This window comes from Scyliorhinus canicula, chromosome 18 (assembly GCF_902713615.1).
Source record: "Scyliorhinus canicula chromosome 18, sScyCan1.1, whole genome shotgun sequence".
In the NCBI taxonomy this organism is placed as follows: Eukaryota; Metazoa; Chordata; class Chondrichthyes; order Carcharhiniformes; family Scyliorhinidae; genus Scyliorhinus; species Scyliorhinus canicula.
Genome location: NC_052163.1, coordinates 129,993,273 through 130,007,433, shown reverse-complemented (window position 1 = coordinate 130,007,433; position 14,161 = coordinate 129,993,273). Strand labels below are relative to the sequence as shown.

Below are 14,161 nucleotides of genomic sequence, written 5' to 3'. Positions count from 1 at the left end.
GGCTTACATTAATGCTGCAATGAAGTTACTGTGAAAGTCCCCGAGTCACGACACTACAGCACCTGTTTGGGCACATATAGGGAGAATTCAGAATGTCCAATTTACAGTAACTTCATTTGAAGCCTACTTGTGACAATAAGCGATTTTCATTTTCATTTCAACTGCGAAGCTCCAGTGAGCCATTAGTTCCCAGATTTTGCTATATTTCAAACTAACTTAACCAGGATGCTGCTGCTTTTAATTAAATGCCATTTCTGTGGATTTCCTTGTAAAAAACGTAAAATTTTCAAAGCCACAGAATAAGGCTGATACTGCATTTTGAAATTATTTAATTCATATCACATGACTAGAAGGTTCAGTAAGATGTCCTTTGAACGTTTTAGACATCAGGGAATACCGTGATATATAATCTGATGCTGGAGTCAAAACGGGAATGCCAGCAATCTCTATTATCTTCACTCCCTTCCTTTTATTTTTTAAAAAGCGAACAATGGCTAACATCTCAAAGATCGTGGAGTGTAAGCCACCTTGCGTCACAAAAGCAGTCCAGCTACGCTCACACAATTGAGCCAACAGTTTGTCTGCTGCAGCCAGCTTTGAACAAAGGCTGCCGTTGGCAGGAGCTGATGTCCAATAATGGTGGCAGCACGGTAGCACAAGTGGATAGCACTGTGGCTTCATAGCGCCAGGGTCCCAGGTTCGATTCCCCGCTGGGTCACTGTCTGTGAGGAGTCTGCACGTTCTCCCCGTGTCTGCGTGGGTTTCCTCCGGGTGCTCCGGTTTCCTCCCACAGTCCAAAGACGTGCAGGTTAGGTGGATTGGCCATGCTAAATTGCCCTTAGTGACCAAAAAGGTTAGGAGGGAGGGGTTATTGGGTTACGGGGTTAGGGCAGAGGTGAGGGTCAGTGCAGACTCGATGGGCCAAATGGCCTCCTTCTGCACTGTATGTTCTTTTTTAAATGGTGCTAATGGCCTACCTAAACATTGACTGTCTCATTGACAATGGTTTCAACAAGAGGGCCTCGTTTAACAAGCCAAAACCAGTATCAGACGAGCAAGCGAGACTTGGGCTAGCAGAATTCCTTTCATGATCCAGTCTTTGGGCGTGAGGGGAAATCTCCCTGCCTGGCTCCAGTGGTTAGAATCTGCAATACACTGCCTGAGAGAGTGTGCTGCGGGCAGTTTCAAAGCCTGCCTTTCAAAAGGCAATGGGATAATTATCTGAAGGGAAAATATTTGCAGGGCCACGGGGAAAAGGCAGGGCTAGTGGCAGCACCAGGGCTAGTGGCACCACACCAGTTGGTTGCCGCTGCTGCATTCTCACTGGCAAGACATGCAAGTCCTTTCAAAAGCTTGCTCCGCAGCGGTGACAGTGACGTACGTGTGGATAGGCACCTCCCTCTCCCATCTGATTGGTGGAGTACTGCTCATCTACATAACTGTCATGCAGTCTGAATGACAAAGGGGAAAAGAGGCAGGTTCTGTCAATAGGAATCTCCTGTTTCAATGACAAAGGCCAGGAGCAATGTGTCAAGAGTGAAAGTGTCGGTGCTTTCATCGAAGAGTCTTTTGAATGCTGTGAGCGTGCTGTAAAAGAGGGAGGGCATATGACACTCTCGCAACTCAAGAAGATTGGTCATCGCTTCTCGGCCTTTTGGCTAAGATCAAGTGTAGTATCTGTTCTTATCAGTTTAATATCTGATACGTCCCTTATCTGGGGACCATATATTAAATTGATTTTTGGAGCAGGGAGATGGAATAGGGGCTTGCTCCGTCCACTCCACGCATCGAGCCGGTATTGCAGTACCTCCGGAAACGGTGCACAAACCCCCCTTTATGGGGAATTTCAAAACCTAAAAATAGTTCAATCACTTTATACTTTTTTTCCCATTCTCTACTCAAAATTGCTCCTCAATTCTCCATATCCCACACACTATTTTACTATCTCTGGTAACACTGCACAACCCCTTTTATGGGGACAAAAACACCTCAAGCATGCACATGCAATTCAACACTTTATGCCTTTTCTTTCCATTCTCTACTCAAATCACACACAAATTCCTGCCCATTCTCCATATCCCACACACTATTGCAATATCTTCACCAACACTGCACAACCCCCTTCATGGGCAATTTCAAAGTACAAAAACACCTCAAGCATGCACATGCAATTCTCTACTTCATGCTCCATTCAATCACACCAAAATTGCTGCCCATTCTCCATATCCCACACAGTATTGCAATATCTCCGGCAACCATGCGTACACCCCACTTTATGGGCAATTTCGACATCTAAAAATTGTTTGATCACTGTTACACTTCTCCACTTTATACTTTTTTCTTATCATCCTCCACTCAATCACAACAAAATTACTGCTCATTTTCCACATCCCACACACTAAACCCACCACACTGCCTCACGCTTTGCTTTGCACAACACCTTAACTACCCCTCACGCTGCCTTGCTGTTCTATCAAAATCAATTCACATACTTCAACCAGCTCCTTAATTAAACTTTGCCCAGATGCCTTTATTTATGAGTATTACAAAGTACAGAGACACATATAATGAAACACACTTTATTAAATATAGTTAACCCATAAATTACACAATATACATACAAGAAACACCTAGGATTCGTCTATATTACCTGCAAAGGTGCTCCGAGTCCCTCTGGTTCCTCTTTGCAAAGGTGATTCTCGCTGAATGTTGCTTCCTTCTCGTCTGCTCAAGAGGTCACCTCACACACCAAGCTTCGAGTCTTTGCTCCCGAGTAGGCAATGCCTATTTTTATTCCCCTGTTGCCACCCACTGCCTTCCTCCGCCTGCCCTTGGCCTTCGGCCAATGGAGTCTCAGAAGGCAGGGCCCTGGGTTATTCAGCAACTGTGCACAATAGGACAATGGTGCTGCTCCAGACATGTCTCTCCCCCACCCTCCCCCTCTCGGCAGCCAGTCTGAGTTTTGTATATTCGGATTTTGCAGGCTTCTGCAGATGTGGTTTTTAAAGTGCCCAATTCTTTAATTTAAGATATCCAATTTAATCAGCCTTAAAACTAAACCCTGATCCCAGGTTCGATCCTGGCTCTGGGTCATTGTGTGGAGTTTGCACATTCTCCCCGTGCTTGCGTGGGTTTCGCCCCCACAACCCAAAGATGTGCAGGCTAGGTGGATTGGTCACGCCAAATTGCCACTTAATTGGAAAAAATAAATTGGGTACTCTAAATTTAAAAAAAAGAAAAAAAAAACACCTTCTTCCCCCTCCCCACACTCTTATCACACTCCTAAACCACCCTCCAACGTCCCCAACCGGAATCATTGCTCAACCATTGCTTAATCGTCACATTGACAATATCACACCTAACTACAGTCACAGACTAGCGTTACAGACTCTCAGCGGTTGTAGCAAGGCCTAAACAACACAACGGCCTACAAAGTGAAGCCGAGCAGTATCTCCAACAGCAGCGCACCCCTCCCCGATGAAGTCAATCCATTCTATCCCGGTTCGAGCAGGTAGCACGGTGGCACAAGTGGATAGCACTCAGGCTTCACAGCGCCAGGGTCCCAGGTTCGATTCACCGCTGGGTCACTGCCTGTGCAGAGTCTGCACGTTCTCCCCGTGTCGGCGTGGGTTTCCTCCGGGTGCTCCGGTTTCCTCTCACAGCCCAAAGACGTGCAGGTTAGGTGGATTGGCCATGATAAATTGCCCCATAGTGACCAGAAAGATTAGGAGGGGTTACTGGGTTACGGAAATAGGATGGAAGTGAGGGTTTAAGTGGGTCGGTGCAGATGTGAAGGGCCGAATGGCCTCCTTCTGCACTGTATTTTCTATGAAACCATCAATCTTATGTCAACTGCCCCAGCAGCCCCGGACACACCCATACCCACCGTCGCAACTTCCAAAGCCAGATCGGCCTTCCTGGAAGTGCACTCAGAGCCTGCGCGGACCAGCTGGCAGATGTGTTTGCGGACATCTTCAACCTGTCCCTACTCCGTTCCGAGTTCCCCACCTACTTCAAGAAGACCACCATCATACCGGTGCCAAAGAAGAACCAGGCAACGTGCCTCAGTGTTTACCCTCCGGAGGCCCTGACATCGATCGTCATGAAGTGCTTCGAGAGGTTGGTCATGGGACATATCAACTCCATACTCCCGGGATGCCTGGATCCACTGCAATTCGCATACCGCCACAACCGGTCCACAGCAGACGCCATCTCCCTGGCCCTACCCTCATCCCCTGAGCATCTCGACAACTCGGGCTCCTACATCAGACTCCTATTTATTGACTGGAGCTCCGCCTTCAACACCATAATCCCGGCCAAACTCATATCAAAGCTTCAAAACCTAGGACTTGGCTCCTCACTCTGCAACTGGATCCTTGACTTTCTGACCCTGTAGCCAATTCATTCTTTCCCATTAAGGGGCAATTTAGCGTGGCCAATCCACCTAACCTGCACATCTTTGGGTTGTGGGGGCGAAACCCACGCCGACACGGTGAGAATGTGCAAACTCCACACGGACAGTGACCCAGACGCGGGATTGAACCTGGGACCTCGGCACCATGAGGCAGCATTTTGAACCCATATCACTCTCTACTTTCACTCCTATCTCATGACGTGCTCTCACATTGTCCATGAAACCCCCCCCCCTAATGTTTCCTGCTGCTTCAGAGAGCTGAAGACTGAGATCCTGGAGCTGTTTAAGGCCTCGCTGGACAAGCTCATGGCGACTCAGGGTGCGGAGATCCGGGAGCTACAGCAAAAGGCCTCGGAGAGCGAGGACGAACTCCTGGGCCTGGCAGTGAAGGTGGAGTCGCACGAGGCGCTTCACAAGAAGTGGTTGGCAAGGATGGAGGAGATGGAGAACCGCTCCAGTCGGAAGAACCTGCGGATTCTGGGCCTCCCGGAGGGGCTGGAAGGTTCGGATTTGGGGGCCTACGTGGCTGTGATGCTGAACTCGTCAATGAGCACGGGGTCGTTCCAAGGACCCTTGGAGCTGGAGGGGGCCCATCGAGTACTGTTGAGGAAGCCCAGGCCGAACGAGCCGCCTAGGGCGGTGCTGGTCCGTTTTCACCGCTTCGTTGACCGTGAGTGCGTGCTGAGATGGGCGAAGAAGGAAAGGAGCAGCAAGTGGGAGAATGCAGAGATCATAGAACATAGAACATTACAGCGCAGTACGGGCCCTTCGGCCCTCGATGTTGCGCCGACCTGTGAAACCATCTGAAGCCTATCTGACCTACACTATTCCATTTTCATCCATATGTCTATCCAGTGACCACTTAAATGCCCTTAAAGTTGGCGAGTCTACTACTGTTGCAGGCAGGGCGTCCCACACCCCTACTACTCTCTGAGTAAAGAAACTGCCCCTGATATCTGTCCTATATCTATCACCCCTCAATTTAAAGCTATGTCCCCTCGTGTTGGTCATCACCATCCGAGGAAAAAGACTCTCACTGTCCACCCTATCTAACCCTCTGACTATCTTATATGTCTCTATTAAGTCACCCCTCAGCCTTCTCCTCTCTAACGAAAACAACCTCAATTCCCTGAGCCTTTCCTCGTAAGACCTTCCCTCCATACCAGGCAACATCCTAGTAAATCTCCTCTGAACCCTTTCCAAAGCTTCCACATCCTTCCTATAATGTGGTGACCAGAACTGCACGCAGTACTCCAGGTGTGGCCGCACCAGAGTTATGTACAGCTGCAGCATGACCTTGTGGTTCCGAAACTCAATCCCCCTGCTTATAAAGGCTAGCACACCATATGCCTTCTTAACAGCCCTATTAACCTGGGTGGCAACTTTCAGGGATTTATGTACCTGGATGCCGAGATCTCTCTGTTCATCTACACTACCAAGAATCTTGCCATTAGTCCAGTACTCTGCATTCCTGTTACTCCTTCCAAAGTGAACCACCTCACACTTTTCCGCATTAAACTCCATCTGCCACCTCTCAGCCCAGCTCTGCAGCTTATCTATGTCCCTCTGTATCCTGTAACATCCTTCAGCACTATCCACAACTCCACCGACCTTCGTGTCATCTGCAAATTTACTAACCCATCCTTCTACACCCTCTTCCAGGTCATTTATAAAAATGACAAACAGCAGTGGCCCCAAAACAGATCCTTGCGGTACACCACTAGTAACTGAACTCCAGGATGAACATTTGCCATCAACCACCACCCTCTGTCTTCTTTCACCTAGCCAATTTCTGATCCAAACCGCTAAATCACCTTCAATCCCATACTTCCTTATTTTCTGCAATAGCCTACCGTTGGGAACCTTATCAAACGCCTTACTGAAATCCATATACACCACATCAACAGCTTTACCCTGATCCACCTGTTTGGTCACCTTCTCAAAAAACTCAATAAGGTTTGTGAGGCATGACCTACCCTTCACAAAACCATGTTGACTATCGCTAATCAACTTGTTCTTTTCAAGATGATTATAAACCCTATCTCTTATAACCTTTTCCAACATTTTACCCACAACCGAAGTAAGGCTCACAGGTCTATAATTACCAGGGTTGTCTCTACTCCCCTTCTTGAACAAGGGGACAACATTTGCTATTCTCCAGTCTTCCGGCACTATTCCTGTCGACAAAGACAACATAAAGATCAAGGACAAAGGCTCTGCAACCTCCTCCCTGGCTTCCCAGAGAATCCTAGGATAAATCCCATCTGGCCCAGGGGACTTATCTATTTTGACATTTTCCAAAATTGCTAACACCTCCTCCTTTTGAACCTCAATTCCATCTAGCCTGGTCGACTGAACCTGAGTGTTCTCCTCGACAACATTGTCTTTCTCCAGTGTAAACACTGACGAAAAATATCCATTTAACGCTTCCCCTATCTCCTCTGATTCCACACACAACTTTCCACTACTATCCTTGATTGGCCCTAATCTTACTCTAGTCATTCTTTTGTTCCTGATATACCTATAGAAAGCCATAGGGTTTTCCTTGATCCCATCGCCAACGACTTTTCGTGTCCTCTCCTCGCTCTTCTTAACTCTCCCTTTAGGTCCTTCCTGGCTAACTTGTAACTCTCAAGTTCCCTAACTGAGCCTTCATGTCTCATCCTAACATAAGCCTTCTTCTTCCTCTTGACAAGTGCTTCAACTTCCTTAGTAAACCACGGTTCCCTTGCTCGACAACTTCCTCCCTGCCTGACAGGTACATACTTATCAAGGACACGCAGTAGCTGTTCCTTGAAAAAGCTCCACATTTCGATTGTACCCATCCCCTGCAGTTTCCTTCCCCATCCTATACATCCTAAATCTTGCCGAATGGCATCATAATTGCCTTTCCCCCAGCTATAATTCTTGCCTTGCGGTATATACCTATCCCTGCCCATTGCTAAAGTAAACATAACCGAGTTGTGATCACTATCACCAAAGTGCTCATCTACATCTAAATCTAACACCTGGCCGGGTTCATTACCCAGTACCAAATCCAATGTGGCCTCGCCCCTTGTTGGCCTGTCTACATACTGTGTCAGAAAACCCTCCTGCACACACTGCACAAAAACTGACCGATCTATAGTACTCGAACTATAGTATTTCCAGTCAATATTTGGAAAGTTAAAGTCGCCCATAACAACTACCCTGTTACTCTCGCTCCTGTCGAGAATCATCTTTGCAATCCTTTCCTCTACATCTCTGGAACTATTCGGAGGTCTATAGACAACTCCCAACAGGGTGACCTCTCCTCTACTGTTCCTAACCTCGGCCCATACTACCTCAGTAGACGAGTCCTCAAGCGTCCTTTCTACCGCCGTAATACTTTCCTTGATTAACAATGCCACCCCCCCTCTTTTACCATCTTCTCTGTTCTTACAGAAACATCTAAATCCTGGAACCTGCAACAACCATTCCTGTCCCTGCTCTACCCATGTCTCCGAAATCGCCACAACATCGAGATCCCAGGTACCAACCCATGCTGCAAGCTCACCCACCTTATTCCGGATGCTCCTGGCGTTGAAGTAGACACACTTCAAACCAGCGTCCTGCTTGCCGGTGCCCTCTTTCGAACTTTTAACCCTAACCCTGACCTCACTACTCTCAACATCCTGTACACTGGGACTACAATTTAGGTTCCCATCCCCCTGCTGAATTAGTTTAAACCCCCCCGAAGAGCACTAGCAAATCTCCCCCCCCAGGATATTGGTACCCCTCTGGTTCAGGTGAAGACCATCCTGTTTGTAGAGGTCCCACCTACCCCAGAATGAGCCCCAATTATCCAGGAAACCAAAACCCTCCCTCCTGCACCATCCTTGTAGCCACGTGTTCAACTCCTCTCTCTCCTTATTTCTCACTTCGCTAGCACGTGGCACGGGTAACAACCCAGAGATAATAACTCTGTTTGTTCTAGCTCTCAGCTTCCACCCTAGCTCCCTGAATTTCTGTCTCAAATCCCCATCTCTCTTCCTACCTATGTCGTTGGTACCTATGTGGACCACGACTTGGGGCTGCTCCCCCTCCCCCTTAAGGATCCCAAAAACACGATCAGAGACATCACGAACCCTGGCACCTGGGAGGCAACACACCAACCGTGAGTCTCTTTCATTCCCACAGAACCTCCTGTCTGTTCCTCTAACTATGGAGTCCCCAATGACAAGTGCTCTGTTCCTCTTCTCAGGATCTATCAGGATCTATCTATCAGGACTGGAGCGCGGAGGTGGCGAAGAGAAGGGCTGGTTTCAATCGGGCGAAGGGAGTGCTTCACAGGAAGGGGGTGAAGTTTGGCCTGTTACAGCCGGCTCGCCTCTGGGTCACTTACAAGGACCGCCAGCTCTACTTTGACTCTCCGGAAGAGGCCTGGGCCTTTGTCCAGGCAGAGACGTTGGACTCGAACTGAGGACTGGGGGGCTGGGGAATGATGTACAAAGTCCGGAGGCTCTGTCCTCCTTGGTATCCTTTTGTTTTTATTGGCTGTGTTTGATGTTGCCTTTTTGCTGTTCTGCTTTTTCGCTTTTTGGGGCTGTTATTTATTTATTTGGGTGCTTTTTAGTTTTTTTCACTGGTGGAGGGTTGGGGAGCTGTTCGCGGACCTGCTGGGTCAGGTGCCCGTCTTTTTCCCGCGTGTTGAGTCGGGGGGCGGGGCTTGGGATGGAAGCGCGGGCTTTCTTCCCGCACTGGAGGAGTAGTGGGCGGGGCCGGCACTGGGAGGTGGGAGTGGTGGTTGTGTTGCATCGGGGGGGGGGGGGGGGGGGGGTCGTTGGGATGGCGGGAGCAGCCGGGGTCAGCAGGAGTCGGCTGAGGTACGGAAATACAATGGTTGGGGTTACGCAGCTAGGTGAGGCCCTATCTTGCCCGGGGAGGGGGGGGGGGGGCGGGGGAGGGGAGGGGGGGGGGGGTGGGTACCAGGTTGCTGGTGAAGGGGGAGGTGGGGGGGGGGTTCTGCAGGCACGTGGTGAGCTGAGGGAGAGCTATGGCTGACCGGCGCAGAGGGAGGGGGAAGACCTCCCAGATTCGGCTGGTCACATGGAACGTGAGGGGGCTGAATGGACCGGTGAAGCGGTCCCGGGTCTTGGCGCACCTGAAGGGGCTGGGAGCGGACGTGGCTATGCTCCAGGAGACACACCTTAAGGTGGCGGATCAGGTGAGGCTGAGAAGAGGCTGGGTGGGGCAGGTGTTTCACTCGGGGCTAGATGCGAAGAATCGAGGGGTGGCGATTTTAGTTGGCAAGAGCCTGTCGTTTGTTGCGTCGAGTGTGGTGGCGGACAGCGCAGGTAGATACGTAATGGTGAGTGGTAGGCTTCAGGGGGAGCGGGTGGTTCTGGTTAATGTGTACGCCCCCAACTGGGATGATACGGGCTTCATGCGGCGAATGTTGAGCCGGATCCCGGACCTGGAGAGGGGGGGGGGGGGGGGGGGGGGGGGGCTGGGGGAGGGGGGGGGGCTGGGGGAGGGGGGGGGGGTTTGATCTTGGGAGGGGACTTTAATACTGTGTTGGATCCGGCTCTGGATCGTTCGAAGTCTAGGACGGACAAGAGGCCGGCGGCGGCCTCGGTGCTGAGGGGGTTCATGGATCAGATGGGAGGGGTAGACCCTTGGAGGTTTTTGAGGCCGGGAGGTAGGGAGTTTTCCTTTTTCTCCCATGTCCACAAGGCCTATTCCTGAATTGACTTTTTTGTTCTCAGCAGGGCGCTAATCCCGAGAGTGGTGGGGGCGGAGTATTCGGCGATAGCCATATCTGACCACGCCCCGCACTCGGTCGACCTGGAGCTGGGGGAGGAGAAGGATCAGCGCCCGCTGTGGAGGTTAGATGTGGGGCTTCTGGCAGAGGAGGAAGTAGTGGGCGGGTCCGTAGGGGTATAGAGGGGTATTTGGAAGCCAATAATAACAGGGAGGTGCAAGTTGGGGTGGTTTGGGAAGCGCTGAAGGCGGTGGTTAGAGGGGAGCTGATATCCATTCAGGCGCACAGGGAGAGGGGTGGGGAGGGTTGAGAGGGAGAGGCTGGTGGAAGAAATGGTAAGGGTGGACAGGAGGTATGCGGATGTCCCGGAGGAGGGGCTTTTGAGGAAGCGTTGCAGTCTCCAAGCGGAGTTCGATATACTGACCACCCGGAAGGCGGAGGCGCAGTGGAGGAGGGCGCAGGGGGCGGTATATGAGTACGGGGAGAAGGCAAGTCGGATGCTGGCCCACCAGCTCCGGAAGCGGGAGGCAGCGAGAGAGATAGGGGGAGTCACGGATGCAGGAGGGAACTTGGTGCGGGGTGGCAGGGACGTTAATGGGGTGTTCAGATCCTTTTACGAGGGGCTGTACCGGGCGGTGCCCCCTAGGGAGGCAGGAGGGATGGACCGCTTTCTGGATAGGCTGGAGTTCCCAAGAGTAGGGGATGAGCGGGTGGAGGGCCTGGGGGCCCCAATCGAGTTGGAGGAGCTGATGGAGGCGCTGGGGAGCATGCAGACAGGGAAAGCACCGGGACCTGCCGGGTTCCCGGTGGAGTTTTACAAGAAGTTTTCAGATCTGCTGGGCCCACTGCTTGTGAGGACCCTGAATGAGGCGAGGGAAGGGGGGGCTCTGCCCCCGACGATGTCCGGAGCAATAATCTCACTGATCCTGAAGCGGGATAAGGACCCCCTCCAGTGTGGGTCTTATAGGCCGATTTCGCTCCTCAACGTGGATGCAAAGTTGTTGGCTAAGATACTGTCCAGAAGGGTGGAAGATGTGGTCCCGATGGTTATCCATGAGGACCAGACGGGGTTTGTGAAGGGGAGGCAGCTGAATGTCAATGTGCGGCGGCTTCTTAATGTTATGATGATGGCGTCGGCGGCTGGGGAGGTGGAAATAGTAGCATCGATGGATGCGGAGAAAGCTTTTGACAGGGTGGAGTGGAGTAACCTGTGGGAAGTGCTGAGGAGGTTTGGGTTTGGTGAGGGATTCATCAGCTGGGTGAGGCTGCTGTATAGCTCCCCGGTGGCGAGTGTGGTGACGAATGGGAGGAGGTCGGAGGACTTTCGGCTTTCCAGAGGGATGAGGCAGGGGTACCCCTTGTCTCCCCTGCTCACCTGGGGGACCAGGAGAGGGAGATAGGAGAGCTCCCGTTGAAGAGAGCAGAGAGGAGCTTTAGATATCTTGGGGTCCAGATAGCTAGGAGCTGGGAGGCCCTGCACAGGCTAAACTTTTCGAGGCTGGTGGAACAGATGGAGGAGGAGTTCAGGAGGTGGGATGCGCTGCCACTCTCTTTGGCGGGCAGGGTCCAGTCAGTTAAGATGACGGTGCTCCCGAGGTTTTTGTTTCTTTTCCAGTGCCTCCCCATATTGATTCCGAAGGCTTTTTTCAAGAGGGTGAATAAGAGTATTCTGGGGTTTGTGTGGCGTGGAAGACCCTGAGAGTGAGGAGGGTATTCCTGGAGCGAAGAAGGGAGGTAGGCGGCTTGGCGTTGCCCAGCCTGTGTGGGTATTACTGGGCTGTGAATGTGGCAATGATTCGCAGGTGGGTGATGGAGGGGGAGGGTGCAGCATGGAAGAGGCTCCATTGGCCGATGGCCAAGGGCAGGTGGAGGAAGGCGGTGGGTGGCTCTCTGTTCCATAAACCAATATATACGCCAGACACTCATTCACTGTTTCTTCAAGTCCAGCGCTTACAAACACAAAAAAAGTCGGGGGGAAAGGTCCGAATGTCTAGCCAGAGTGGGAGCTACCAATTTGTGACCTACTCCCTCATAGTGGCCACCGGAAGTGATATGGTTGCCTCTTAACTGCCCTCTGCAATGGCCGAGCAAACCCCTCAGTTCAAGGGCACTTAGGGATGGGTAACAAATGCTGGCTCAGCCCAGCAATGCCCACATCTTATGAAAGAATTTTAAAAAGCTCTACGGTTTCTTTTGAAGAGTGGGAGACAGCATGTGAAGAAAGAGAGCTATTAACAATATCAGTTAGTGGGGGAGGGGGACTGGGGAGCTGTGTATGTAAGCTATGTTGGCTGGGTGTGGTTGTTGGTTGGGTGGCTGTTACTTACTTTGTTGCGTTTCCTCTTGAAATTGTTAAGAATTTATAAACGCCTTAATAGAAATTTTTTTTAATGTTAGCTAACATGGGTGAATATGCTCGGGGGGGGGGGGGGGGGTTCGTCAACTGACAGCTAAGCATTGGCCACGTGATTGATAACATAATAGTGTAGATTGTCCAAAAACAGCTCTTTATTACAAACTGTCGTGGAAGTTTATAATCTGCATCACAGTGTGACTGCTCACATCACAGAGACATAGAGAGAGAGAGGGTCGTAGAATTTACAGTGCAAAAGGTGGCCATTCGGCCCATCCAGTCTGCACCGGGCCTTGAAAAGAGCACCCCACTTAAGCCCGCTAACTTTTTTGACACTAAAGGCAATTTATCATGGCCAATCCACCTAAACAGCACGGGTGCAATTCTCCGCACTCACGACGGTGCGGAGAATAGCGGGGGTCGTAAATTTTTACGGCCACGCTAGTCCGACGCCCTCACGTTATTCTCCCCCCCCCCCACGCCCAACTCCCGACACGAATCGCTGCCGCCGTTTTTTACGGCCAGCAGCGATTCTCAGCTGGCCGATGGGCCGAATTCCAAGCCCTTTACGGCCGTTTTTACGAACGGCAAACACACCTGGTCTGGCCGTTCGTAAAAACGGCCGTAAAGTCCCAATCTTGGCAACCATGGCACCGATTGGCACGGCTGTACCACGGCCGTGCCAAGGGTGCCATGGGCCCGCGATCGGTGGGCACCGATCGCGGGCAGCGGGTCCGATTCCCGCGCACTCTTTGTCCTTCCGCCGCCCCGCTGTATCAATTCACAGGGTGGCTGAGGGGCATCCCGGCCCGCGCATGCGCGGGTTTCGCGCAAATGCACGATGACGTCATCCGCGCATGCGCGGGTTGGAGTCTTCCAATCTGCGCATGCGCGGCTGACGTCATGTGATGCGTCAGCCGGCGCAAACTCTGGCAAGCGGGCTTAACGAAATTCGTTAAGCCCGCGATGCCGGAGTTCATGGCCGCGGCATGCTAGCCCCGACCGGGGACCAGAATCGGTTCCAGGTCGGGGAGGGGGAGGCTGCCGTCAAACCCGCCCGGATTTGACGCCAGCCTTACGATTTCTCCCTGTCTGGGAGAATCGCGCCCCACATCTTTGGACTGTGGGAGGAAACCGGAGCACCCGGTGGAAACCCACGCAGACACGGGGAGAACGTGCAGACTCTGGACAGACAGTGACCCAAGCCGGGAATCGAACCTGGGACCGTGGAGCTGTGAAGCAACTGTGGTAACCACTGTGCCCCCATGCTGCCCTACTCCGCTAGGTTCTCTATCTCCCTCCTGAATTCTGACTCGTCGTTGTTCGAGACGAGTCAACCCACTACAGTCGTGTCGTCAGCAAACTTGCAGATGGAGTTGGAGGCAAATTTTGCCACTCAGTCGTGTGTGTGTATGGAGAGTATGGGGGGGGGGGGGCAGCTTTGGGAAGCCCCGATATTGAGGACTATCGTGGAGATGTTGTTGTTTATTCTTACTGATTGTGTCTGTGGGTCAGAAAGTCAAGGATCCAGTTGCAGAGTGAGGAGCCAAGTCCTAGGTTTTGAAGCTTTGATATGAGTTTGGCCGGGATTATGGTGTTGAAGGCGGAGCTCCAGTCAATAAATAGGAGTCTGATGTAGGAGCCCGAGTTGTCGAGATGCTCAGGGGATGAG

The 14,161-nt window shown here is 51.6% G+C and overlaps 1 non-coding gene across 1 annotated transcript; it reads left to right on the top strand.

Moving 5' to 3' along the window:
* Positions 1-1,638: 1,638 nt before the first annotated feature.
* On the top strand, positions 1,639-1,829 carry LOC119953780. Its single transcript, XR_005458101.1, has one exon. It is a non-coding gene; the product is annotated as a U2 spliceosomal RNA (small nuclear RNA).
* The last annotated feature ends 12,332 nt before the right edge of the window (positions 1,830-14,161 follow it).